The sequence below is a fragment of the Doryrhamphus excisus genome, chromosome 8, assembly GCF_030265055.1.
Source record: "Doryrhamphus excisus isolate RoL2022-K1 chromosome 8, RoL_Dexc_1.0, whole genome shotgun sequence".
Classification (NCBI taxonomy): Eukaryota; Metazoa; Chordata; class Actinopteri; order Syngnathiformes; family Syngnathidae; genus Doryrhamphus; species Doryrhamphus excisus.
The window spans coordinates 1,795,260-1,808,701 of record NC_080473.1 but is presented as its reverse complement, the minus strand read 5'-3'; the positions used below and the strand labels follow the sequence as shown (position 1 = coordinate 1,808,701).

Here is a 13,442-nt window from a genome sequence, read left to right as displayed (position 1 = left end):
ATGTTGAAATATATGTATTAAATAATATAAATAATCATGAAATAATCACGAAAATAACATAAAAATAATATTAAGTGGGAATTTATTTACATTTGTTTCAAAATACTTCAAATAAAATAAATTAAAATTAAAATTAAAATTTAAAATCATGAAAAAAATATAATACTAACATTACCAATAATTATACAATATAAATAATAAATATTGGAATAAGTAGATATTTATTTATAAATATATGGAATAAACTACATGATAATACAAACAATAGAACAAAAATAAAACAAAAAATAAAACAAATTAATTCAAATTAATAAAAATAAAATAATAACAATACAATTACAAATAATTAGTAAATAAATATTAAGAAATATTTGAGTGAATGGAAATGTGTTTAAAAAAATCTAACAATTAAGACATGTTTTAAAATGTATATCAATTAAAATAAATGCAAATAAAAATACTAAATACCTTCAGACTTATTCGATTATTTCCAAATGAGGTTGCATCAGCACCAGTAGTGTGACTCGGGTCAAGGCATGAAGCCAACAGTGGGAAACTCTCCTTCCTTTTTTACATTCCCACGGAGGTTGTAGTGTATGTAGGGTATACATTGTACAGTACATGTACAGTATCTCCACATCAGGCTGTATAGACAGTGTGTGTGGTGGGGAGTATAAGACCTCTCCATCTGCTTTCCACATCGCTGTGACCACTGGGACCATTGGGACCACACCATCCATGCCGGCCTCACTGGGAATGTCATCATGTGGAACATCTCACTTCTTCTTCCTTACAACCTCCGTATCCTATCACACGTCACATTTCATCACTTTGTCAACCACACTGGAACCGCTCAAGAAAAAAAATGAACGAGATTCAGTCAAAATAACACCATCACCAAAAGTGAGCGTTATTATATTTGCAGGAGAGACATCCTTGTGTATGTCTAGTCCCTCCATATTTATTTCCAGGGATTAGTCCTGTCCCAAAATGTGGCGCTGGATGCGTCTGACGGTCATCAAGTGATGTAGAAAACGAGCCAGACCATGCTCGTATCATCTCAAGGTCGCCATGGAAACAGGTAGTGAGAGCCAAGCGTCCAAGATGGCCACCGGCTTGTGAATGGACACATTCCTCAACGGCAGGGTGTTGATGGTGGGGGTGTTTACTCCCAAAGGGGACTGCATAAATAGCGGCTGGTGCTGTTTTAAGGACTTCCTGTCACTCGCGCTTCCATAAAAGAGTACTTAAACAAACAATCCTCGTCCCATTGGGGCGGCCTGCAGGTCTCTCTACTACGGGTTCATTCCAGGACCCCGACATGTGGACTTTTAAAGGCCCCCCGACCGGAGTCATGGAGCTGTTACAGGTCACCACACTCTCTTTCACTCGCAACACTCACACACACACACACACACACACACACACACTTCCAACAAGCTACTTCACAACACAATCAAACCTTTGTTGTTCACTCACCTGCAATGACGAGTCTTTGATAATACACTGATGATACTTCACGTGGGACGGGTCCACACAGGATCTGGTCTCAGCCCTGCTGTGACAAAAAAATATACGTATAGTTTAACAGAAATATTTACAACCAAATTTTTTTTTTCATTTAGAGCTGTTAAAAATATTCAAAATGTAATTTAATTTAATGTAAGTTGCACAAATAAAATAAAATAAATTAAAATGGGCTACTTTTTCTGCTACTTAAATGAGTCAAAATATTAGACAAAATGTATTTAAACAAAATATAGAAAAATTAGGCAAATGTCAATTTCACTCAATCATAAAATAAATAAAATAAAATAAAATAAAATGGGCTACTTTTTCTGCTACTTAAATGAGTCAAAATATTAGACAAAATGTATTTAAACAAAATATAGAAAAATTTGATTAAATAAAATACAACACAATTGTGAACTAAAAATGTAATTTAATTAAGCAAATGTCAATTTCACTCAATCATAAAATAAAATAAAATAAAATAAAATAAAATAAAATAAAATAAAATAAAATAAAATAAAATAAAATAAAATAAAATAAAATAAAATAAAATAAAATAAAATAAAATAAAATAAAATGTGGGTTACCTTTTCTGCTACTTAAATGAGTCAAAATATTAGACAAAATGTATTTAAACAAAATACAGACAAATGAGATTAAATAAAATACAAAACAATTGTGAACTAAAAATGTAATTTAATTAAGCAAATGTCAATTTCACTCAATCAAAAAATAAAATAAAATAAAATAAAATGTGGGCTACTTTTTCTGCTACTTAAATGAGTCAAAATATTAGACAAAATGTATTTAAACAAAATAGAGACAAATGAGATTAAATCAAATACAACACAATTGTGAACTAAAATTGTCAATTTCACTCAATCAAAAAATAAAGTAAAATAAGATCAAATAAAAAAATAACATTACATCACATGCATGAAACTACACTTGTTTTACTCAATGACTTTATGTCCTACTTAAATGAGTCAAAATAATAGAACAAAAATAAAATAAAATCCAATCAAAATGAGAAAAAATGAAAACATGACTTGTTCAGCATCAATTCATCAAATGCAAAAGTATTGCAACAAAACCTCGCACATCAACGTCAAAACATATCCCAGCCACAGAGAGGAAATCAAAACAGCCAGATATATTTTCATCATAAACCTGCTGCGGATGTGCTGGTGTCTTGAGAACGCATCTGCCGAGTCGAGGTTGCAGGCAAGGACAGATGAGAAGAAACGGAAAGAAAGGCAATCTACTAATCTAATACACACACACACACACACACACACACACTGAAGATGATGCTCCAGCTGGCTTTGTGGAGAAGGCCGGCATCCATCAAGATGCGGCCGTGAAGCTGTCAGCGTGCATTCCGGTAAACAACATTTCCAGAAACCATTTGCCCACCTTCACCTTCACCTTCAGAGAAGCTCATACCCAACATGTCTATAGAGATGAGATGAAAGGCATCTCATTGGAAGGCCACGGTATTCCCAGGCCGAGCGCTAATGTTTCATGCCGCAGGGGGTTCTCTATTTGTCACATTTGGGGATATCCACTGAATGGACACCAGTAATGGGACACATACAGGACATCTTTCAAAGTGTGTCTGTGGGAGTTTTTTCAGTTCCCCCACACCAACCTTGTTCTAACTCCTTGCTTTGTGCAAGGGAACAAAAAAGAGCCTTCCCAAAAGAGTTCATGTAAGCAAACAATTGTCCAAAATTGAGTTTTTTGACCCTTTGAGGCCACCGTACATCTTGAATGTCCAAGTCTAGAACTTTTATTTTTATGGACTGGAAACCAATCACGTCCTCCCACATCCCAAATACCAGCATGTTAGAGGTCACCGGAGACACTAAATCTCAGGTCTGCAAAATGCAGCTAGGGGGCCATTTGCGGCCGCATCTAATTTTTATTGGCACCAAGACATGTTCTAAAATGACAATTACGCAATAAAAGTAAAAAAACAACAGCAAAAGAAACCAAAAAAGAACAAAAAAGCAACAAAGAGTTGAAAACGAATGAAAACATAAATGTACAGTCCATTCCATGTTCAGACATTTCGTGTTATGGCGTTTTTTTGTTACGTTTTGTGAAACACGAATTCAAATTTCACTGTTTCACTCAATCACGGTTATTTTAAAAATATATGAATTCATAAATAATGCTGTTTGGTGACTATTTTTTGTCAAATCATACGTACATTTAAGCAAACAGTATGTATTTTGTGCCTAAATAACACATTTTTAAGCATAAAAAAATGAAGTGAAATACAAATATAAGATTTTACTGTACAGAAACCGGAAGTAAAAAGCGAACAACTCTCCCAATGCTAACACGTGTGATATGTTATATTATGCTATATTATTATAAGTTTTATTTTCTCTACTATATTGGGTAGGAGTGTAAAGGTGACTATAGGGGTGTTATGTCATGTCTAGAGGGCTCTACTAATGTTAAAACAATGTATTTAAATGGTGCAAAACAGGTTTGACTACAAAAATATGACATTTTTAAATAAGAAATCCTACTTCACAGAAATTCATTTAACCGTGATAGACAAGGGACTACTGTACAACATTTCATGGCACGTAGACACTCTCATATTATGAATATTGTACCAAAAAAACAACTAGCAAGGTGCACATGGCGGACTTTTTTGATTTTTAGTCTCTTTTCTGGTGGCATCCAATCAAAATAAAGAAAAGTGAAGTGAAATTAGACATGGTAGAATGTTCAGAAAGTGGAGAAATCAACAACAAACATGAAGGCTAAAGACGCGTGAATCCTATGAAATGGACGGCGATAACGAGGCAGTGTAGCGGCCTCATTATTGAGACTTCTTCCTCCTAGTAAGCCTGCATCGCCGTCCCTGGCAGCACCCTTTCTATGCTAGACACACCAGGGACCAGTTCAGGGTGGACCCCGCTTCTCAGTCAGGTCAAGCGCCATAGCCAATAGATGGAGGGACCACTAATACTAATAACTAATACATCCTCAGTGATGCAAAGTCCTGTTGTGCGACGTTGTGAAAGACACATTCTATCCTCCTTTAACGGTCCTGGAAAGAACCCAAACAGGAGACGCCGTCACTCCCGGGTCTCTCATCACGGACCCTCAGCACCAGAGCGTACAAAGACATCAGATATGGATCCTCTTCTTCCTTTGTCCAGCATTCTCTGTGTGAAACAGGAGCCTCTCAGACGGCTCTATCCGGTCTGTTCCAGCTGTCCCGAGCGCGCCGAGCGGCGATTTATGGTGGCCAAAGCGTAGCAAGGCCTGCTGGATCAGGCGGATTGTTCACGGGGATAAGTTGTCGTCTCAGTGGCACAAAAGGTGGAAAAGGGGGGGGTGTTGCTTGAGAGATGATGATGATGATGATGATGATGAAGACATCAGCGTCTTCACATCTGCCACACATTTCCATCACACGCTCGTCCTGTTCTGTTCCGGGGGAAATCACACCTCAGGGATTAGACGGCCTCCGACGAGTATCTCGTGTCCTGTCACCGGCGGCTTGGCGTATCGTCAGCAATGCGACTGCTCAGACAAAACACCCCCCCCCCTCGCTCTAACTGCCTATGAAAAAAAAAAACATTCCCTTACATATCCCTGGAATACTCGTTTTGACTGTTGACATTTTCCTGCGGCTCCATGCTGATTATCTGCTGCTGATTGCGTTTGCCGGCTCGTGCGGCGACTCCACAGCAGTCAAGTCAAACAAGTTGCAGCCATGAGGGTGCAGCAGTGCGGTTTTTGCTAAATGTTTGTGACTCCGATGTTTTGTTGACTTTTAGCTCACATACGTAGCTACAGAGCAGGTGCAGGATGGACCTCTTGGACTGTTTTTAGGGGTCAAAGTGAGAGCCAATCAGTGGGGAATGGGGGGGGGGGTCAATTAAGGTAACAGCCAATGTTTTACCAGCGTGGTAAGGACACTTTAAATCAGGGGTGGGCAAACTTTTTGACTCATGGGCCGCGTTGAGTTAACAAAATTGTGCGGGGGGCCAGAACATATATTTAACACACACACACACACTATTTTACACTCTAATTTTATTTTATATGATTAAGATATGCCTTTATTCGTCCCTCAGTGGGGAAATTTGTAAAAGTGTCATACTATCAGCTATATGTTCTCATTTCCCTCAAACGACAAAATGTAATTTTACTTTTTTTTTTTTTTTTTACTGAATAAGACATCATGTTAAAAGTTGATATACTCTGAAAGTAACTGGCGGGCCGGATTCAAACACATGGTGGGCCGCATGTGGCCCCCGGGCCGCAGTTTGCCCACCCCTGCTTTAAATGCAGCTGCTGCCATCCCGTGGAGTTAATTTAAAAGAAAACAAGACATCAGGAGGTTGCCTACAGCCATGACCTCGGCCATGTTGAACCTCCCGTGGGAGTTTAAAGAAGATGACTTGAGTCAGGAGGACAGTTAATCTTTCCAGAGCTCTTGTTTCAAAGCCGGCTGACATCCCATAATAATCAAAAGAGAAAGGAGTTACGGCCAACAATTAGCTCCTCCTCCTGTGAGGAAGCACTGTAGCGGCCATTGTAGCCTGTGTCAGGTTTTTAACGAGCTGTGCTGCACTTAAACGTTAGTTAACACTCCATCCAGCCTTTTCCTCATCGTCCGTCATTAGCAGAGGGTGACGGGCTCGTCTTATTAGGCTGACAGCTCGCTTTCCTCCCCCTGCACATGTTCCTTAACGAGCGTGGTGGACCGTCGCCTCCTCGAGGTAATTTACGGCGCCTTGGGTCCAGATCAGAGACGCGGGGGCCCGTCGCGGGTGCCTGTGAAGCCGCCGGCCACCCAACCCCCGCTCCCCGACACCCGCCCCCGGCCCGGGTAGCGACGGGGACGCAGCTGGGCCCAACATGGCCAGAGGTGTGAACCCGCCGCGCTTAATGAGGCCGCGGCGCAGGCGGATTACACATGGGGTCAGAGGTGGCGGGACGGCGGCTAATATCCATGCACCAGATTAAAATAGATGAACTGTGTCGCTGCGTGTCCATGAGAATTCATTCTACGTAGCTAATCACCTCTTTTTAACATCCTCCAACAGGAACCTCCACGCTTTGGCTCGGTCCTTCCGGAACCTTGGATGACCTCTGAAACCACTAAAGCAGCACCGTTTTAGGGTCAAACTGTTAGCAAGACATGAAACGTCCATCTCATAACAACTACTGCACCTAAAAGCATCATGGTTATGCGTAGCATCACAATAGTTATGGGATGTGTTGTTATCACTTTTATTTCCTGGTTTATCTCCTGGTTTACTGCCAACGATGACAGCATGCCAGTAGAGTTATGCTACTTATGGTAGTAGCTATATAGTATGACTTAGATCACTGTTTTTCAACCTTTTTTGAGCCACGGCACGTTTTTTTCATTGGAAAAATCGTGTGGCACACCACTAACCAAAAATGTTACAAAATGTCACCACGACCTCACACGTGCATCAATAAGTCTATCGGAGGAACAAGGTAGGTGTTGCCACACGGACCAATATTACATTGCTCTGCCAGTCTTTACACCACAGACACTCCACAGTAGCCATGTTTTTACATCACCACTTTTTCTCTTTCTGAATGACCTTTCGGGAAACAATGGTATCCATAGAAAGGAATATTCCAATCTCTTGTCTACATGCGCTGTGAAAATCAACCAGAATAGTCAATAGGGCATGCCCAGTAAAACGTAAACACCAACATCACGTGATACCGGCTTCCCCGAGTTTTTCTTTCACTTGTTGGAATAACTCCGTATTGCCAGGTTTTCGTCTGTCCAGTCTTGAAATTTAGTTTGAATCAAAAACAAACTTTGCTTAGTCCAGTGCCGATTGCTGGCCTCCATTTTTAAAAGTGAAGAACGTCTGGATCTGCGTGTTACGTCATATCTGAGCATGCTCTGAAAGAACGCACCCGGGATCAATTTAAACAGGAAAAGATCAAATTCAATCTTGCTAATATTTTACAATTAAACTCAGGACATGTTTTATATAGATATATATTTTCTTTTTTAATAAAACTGGACTTGTGAATGGCGTATAGAAGTGTTTAGATTCTGTTCCACAGATGGCGCTAATGCACACGAAAGCTGCTTGCCAACCGCCAATAAACAACAGAAGAAGAAAAACACCACAAAGAAGAACGCACCCTGACAACTTTCCGTTTGAGCGGGTACAAGATCCCTCAATCGGATTGGTTCAAGGAATATTCCATCCCTGTTCAATTCTTTCCGTTTGAGCAAATAAACCAAATGCAATTGGAATATTTGGGTCCATATTCATGGCTATTGACATCATATTTGCAAATGATGATTAATAAATGTTAATTATAAAAAGTGATATTGGATAATTCCTCACGGCACACCTGACGGCTTCTCAAGGTACACTAGTGTGCCGCGGCACAGTGGTTGAAAATCACTGACTTAGATAACTGCATCACGACGGCTAACTCAATAGAACTCTGCACCCTGTTGCATCCTTTTTAGCCCTTTCCATGTTTACATCCTCTTATCCTTTCTCCCATGGTGAGTTTATTTGTTAGCTTTAGCATTTCTTTTGGTGTGTCCTTTTGCTCTGTGTGTAATTCATTCAATACCAAAGACGCAGTCATACGTTTTCATGAACCTCAATCCCAAAAAAGAGGTGATGATGCAACTTTCCACTTATGGATTTCACCTCAGAGCAATTCCAAGCCAGAAATTCATGATCATGTAGATTGAAAAATTACAGGAAGGAGGAAGTGAGCATGGAGGAGTGTCGCGTGCAGAATGTTATGCATTGTAGAGAATAGTTAACGCCTGCACACACGCACGCGCGCACACACATAGCACAGCTCCCAAGGAAGACGTCAACCACTGCTAAAGGTCATGATAACAACGCCAATGGTTGAAAAAAACAAACAAACACACCTTCAGATGCTTGCTAAACTGAGCTGCAGTCAGGCCTCATGCGGAGTCAAACCACATTGCACGTTGTACCTCGGTGGAATACGACGGTTCCCATCGTTTCATCTTCAGGTAAAAAAAAATAAAAAAATAAAACCGTAAATCTGCAGCCAGACAGCGCAAGAATGAAAGAAAAACTCGCTGCAACGGAGGAGGAGCAAATTGTTGGCCATAACTCTCCCTTGACAGCGCACATTTCTACATTTTATTATTATTATCATTATGGGATGTCAGTTGGCTTTGGAAGGTGAACCCTGTGAAGATTAACTGTCACCCTGGCTTACACTGACCTTTTTTTTAACCCTCTCAGGGAAGGCTGGTGAACATTCCGCTTCTTTGGAAAACCTGGCAAAGTATTATTTTATAGATGAATTCATCCACTTTATTACAAGATGCATATATCAGGAGATTTGCACTTAAAACAACACTCTTGGTGCCATTGACTCCCATTAAAAGTATTTATTTGATGATATATTGTCATCATGGGCGGCACGGTGGTCTAGGGGTTAGCGCACAGACCTCACAGCTAGGAGACCAGGGTTCAATTCCACCCTCGGGCATCTCTGTGTGGAGTTTGCATGTTCTCCCCGTGCATGCGTGGGTTTTCTCCGGGTACTCCGGTTTCCTCCCACATTCCAAAAACATGCTAGGTTAATTGGCCACTCCAAATTGTCCATATGAATGAGAGTGTGAATGGTTGTTTGTCTATATGTGCCCTGTGATTGGCTGGCGACCAGTCTAGGGTGTACCCTGCCTTACGCCCGAAGACAGCTGGGATAGGCTCCAGCACCCCCCGCGACCCTCGTGAGGAAAAGCGGTAGAAAATGAATGAATGAATATTGTCATCATGACATATGAAAATGCTTACCTAATACCACCATACAACTGTTTCAAAAGGCAGGCTTCTCTACACATCTTAAACGAAAGCCAGCAGCCCTGCCAACTATCTGTAAGTTTGATCAATTTGTTTTTCTCAGTGAATAGTCAAACCTAGCATGACAGTGATGTTAAAATGTGAGTGTAAGGTTAGCACTTTAGCTAACGTAGCGATGCTGGTGTCCCTTAATGTAAAACTGTTGCACTACACTGATGTATGCCATCTACTGTAGTACATTGGACAATGTGCTTTTAAATTAATTCGGTTAAGGAGGTCTCCTTATTTATAAATGGAATACAGTTAGTGCATAGAAAACCAGTTTACGACTCTCTAAATATAGTTTTTGACATTATTAGAGCCCTGTAAACATAAAATAACAACCCTATACTCACCTTTACAATCCTATTACCCAATAAAGTAGATCATTTAAGAGAAAATAAGACATTTAAGACCTAAATAAGACTCGTGCTTGTGTGTTTTGCAGTAAATATATGGCGGACAGGAAGCTCAGAGTTGTGTTTTAGCTTGAAATCCTTCAAGAAGGCTTTCAAAATAAAGGCAACACAGGCTTTATTTGGGGGAAATGTTCTATTTTTCAACTGAAAAGAGTGTTCTTATGACAAAACTGGCATAAAAAATGGAAAATCATTTTAATATGTATAATGTCAGGAAAATATGGTAAATGTTTGCCCTTTTGGAATGGTTTATGTCCATTATTAGCTAGCTTATGTTTTTGCCGGCATTTATCTGTGTGTCTGTTTGCTTTCAAAATGGATCTGGATGAAATTTTCAGTAAGTGTCAGAAATGGGATATGAAAGGACTGGTAAAATTTTTTTTGGGGGGGGGGGTGATCTGCATCATTTTTTTAAAGATGGGACCATTTTTGGCATTTGTGCATATACGTAACTGCAAAAAATGGTCAGACAAAAAACAGGACAAGTGTCCAACAGGTTCTACAATATTTCAAAGACTGATCCAAAAAATGTATGATTATTATTCTGGTGTGAATTACAATATGTTGGAGGTAAAAGAGTGCTTGGCAGAGGTCTGCACTTTCCAAGTGTTTGATTTTCCCAGTATTAGTTATAAAGATGCACTAACATTCATTTGTTTTTGCTAAAATACATTAATGTCACACTAACTTGCTAGAATTAATTAATTCTCTAGGCTTCTTGAACATTGAATGCAAAAGTCCTCCACATGCTTATCACCTGATTCAAATAGCCTTGGGTGTCTCGGCATGTGAGTCTGCTCTTCATCATCTCTGTCCGTTGTGGTTTATGCTTTCTTATGTGAGTAATCATTTTCCCTACAATCATTGGTTCAGGTTGTATTGATACAAGTTTTATTATAGTTTCATTGTTCTCAAAGATCTTGACTTTGATGTATTGATATTTGATACTATGAAAAGTGAAAAAGTATATTAGTTTCACTTTTAAAAGAGGGACCGTTTTGGAACCTAAGGGTAAAGTGTGTAACGTCAAGGGCCTCAAGGTTTAAGCAGGGGTAGACACACAATCACGTCTAAAATCAGTACGACTAATCCCTAAAAGTGTCATTTTTCAGGACTTAGACCCGATGAAACATCCATTAATAAGCATCATCATCATTCCTGGTTGAAAGATTCCATCCTGGTCTGGATGCAGTCAAAGGCGGGATCAGGATGGATGGATAGTGACGGCCAGCCAGTTGGTTTTCATTACGACTTCGGCACTTCTAAACTATTCAAAGATCCCTCCCCTCCCGTCGGCCCTGCCCCCGCACCATCTTGCTCCCCCCCCCCCATCTGAAGGTACAAAATTGTTCCTGAAAGTGAAAAAAATGGCCAGAGGCGACGTTCTCCGGTGTATTTTTCTAATATCCTCTTCAGACTCGGCGTCTCCCCCCTTCATGCCTCCTCTCTTTTAAGTGAAAGCCTGTCATCCAGCCCGCGGGGGCTCGGCTGGAATGCTGCTCCAATATAAGATCTGTACCTTCGCATTGCCGCTAATGCCATGTGTGTCCGAGCGGGGCTGTGAACCCACGAGGAGGGAGGGGGGAAACCGGAGGGGGGGGGAATGGAAACAAGGTGCTTTGTTTGTGGCATACCAGTGCAACATTGAAGAGCAACGAAACAAGGCACAGATGTTCTTGGCTGGCTGGCTTGTCCAGAGACCAGCGTGGAGGTCACATGTCTTTGGAAGACCAGGCACTCCCAGGCCACGTCCACGCAGGGCAACAAAAAGACAAGTCTCCTTGTCTCTACATTTGTGTGGGAAAAAGTGTCCACTTTTCTGCCATTCTCTCATTTTATGGCCTGGTATCACAAACCAGTGGATTTTTTTTTTTTTTTTTTTTTTTTTTTTTTTTTTTTATTCAGTCATGACAACACCAAATATTGTACACAATATTGACATCAATAACATAATCACAAAATCAAAATTCATGTGTTGAATAATAATGACTGAAAAGGCATAGGCAGAAGCAAACTGCTTATAAAAGCCTATCCTATAATTTCAGCTTTTTAGGCTACCAACCTCCAGAAAAGCAAAGAAACAACAACAGAAAATTAATCACACTTATAAACTTCAAAAATAGCTTTACAAACCATTTTCTTAAAAGCCAAAAAGGAATGACATGTTTTTAAATTTATGTTGGCATCATTCCAGAATTTAACTCCAGTGATGGAGACGCATCTCCTTTTCATACCTTTTTTAGCTTTTTGTACAGTAAATTTACAAACACCTCTGAGATTATAGGGACTCTCCTGAATTGAAAAGAACTTCTGTATTGAGTCAGGGAGCGTTTTTGATTTTGCTCTGAACATAATTTGCATTATTTTATAATAAAACAAATCGTAAAATTTCATGACATGAGAATTTAGAAAAAGTGGCTCCGTGTGAGCATAATAATCAGCCTTATTAATGATACGTATTGCTCGTTTTTGCAGTTTTATTATTGAATTTATGGTGCTTTTAAAAGTGGATCCCCACAATTCCACACAGTAAGATATGTAGGGAACAATCAATGAATTGTAGATCAAATGCAAAGCCTTGGAATTCAATACATATCTGGATTTATAAAGGATTGCAAGTGATTTTGACATTTTCCCTTTGATATATTCAGTGTGTTGTTTCCATGTTAATTTTTGATCAATGACAACCCCAAGGAATTTAGTCTCAGAAACTCTTTCAATGTCGACATTACAGATTTTCAGTTTAACATTACAATCGCTTTCATTTAGATTCCCAAAAACCATAAATTTTGTTTTCTTAATATTTAAAGATAATTTATTGACATCAAACCAAGTCTTGAGATTTTCCAGCTCCATTTCTACACAACGCAAAAGTTCCTTTAAATTCTTACCAGAGCAAAACAAATTGGTATCATCTGCAAATATTACATATCTAAAAAAACCAGTTACATTGCAGATGTCATTGATATAGAGAATGAACAATATTGGACCAATCACTGATCCTTGTGGTACACCACATGTGATCTTTCTAAGTGCTGAACTAGTGTTATTGATTTGTACACACTGGTGTCTATTACCTAAATAACTTTCCAACCAAGAATGAGCAACCCCTCGTATTCCATACATCTCTAATTTCTTCAATAACTGTCTGTGATCTATGGTATCAAAAGCCTTCTGCAGATCAATATACAGACCAATAGAACACTCACCATTTTCATTTGCATTTGATATTTCTTCTACCATTTGCATTACTGCAAATGCAGTAGTTCTACCTTCTTTGAATCCGTATTGATTTTCACTTAATAATTTATTTTTATGAATGAAGAGATTTAATTGTTTCACAAACAATTTCTCTAAAATTTTTGAAAATTGTGGCAAAAGTGATATTGGTCTGTAATTTTCCATACAGTGTTTGTCACCATTTTTATAAATTGGGATCACTTTTGCTAACTTCATGTTGTCAGGAAAGGTCCCTTTTTGAAAAGACAGATTACAAACATAGGTCAAAGGTCTGACAATATAATCAATAACATCTTTAATAATTACTGTATCAATGGAATGGATATCGAGTGATCTCTTATTTTTTAATTTTCTTACAATTTCAATAATGTCAGTTTCATGTACC

At 39.2% G+C, this 13,442-nt stretch overlaps 1 protein-coding gene across 3 annotated transcripts in view; it reads right to left on the bottom strand.

Moving 5' to 3' along the window:
* Positions 1-399: 399 nt before the first annotated feature.
* LOC131134938 (uncharacterized) overlaps positions 400-13,442 on the bottom strand; it is a 64,256-nt gene continuing 51,213 nt past the window's right edge. For 2 of the 3 annotated variants that reach the window (XM_058080659.1, XM_058080660.1), the window contains exon 10: positions 400-1,555. The gene's annotated coding sequence lies outside the window, so the exon portion shown is untranslated. Of the gene's footprint in view, positions 1,559-13,442 lie in introns of all 3 variants that reach the window. The other variant, XM_058080657.1, reaches the window with a different exon arrangement.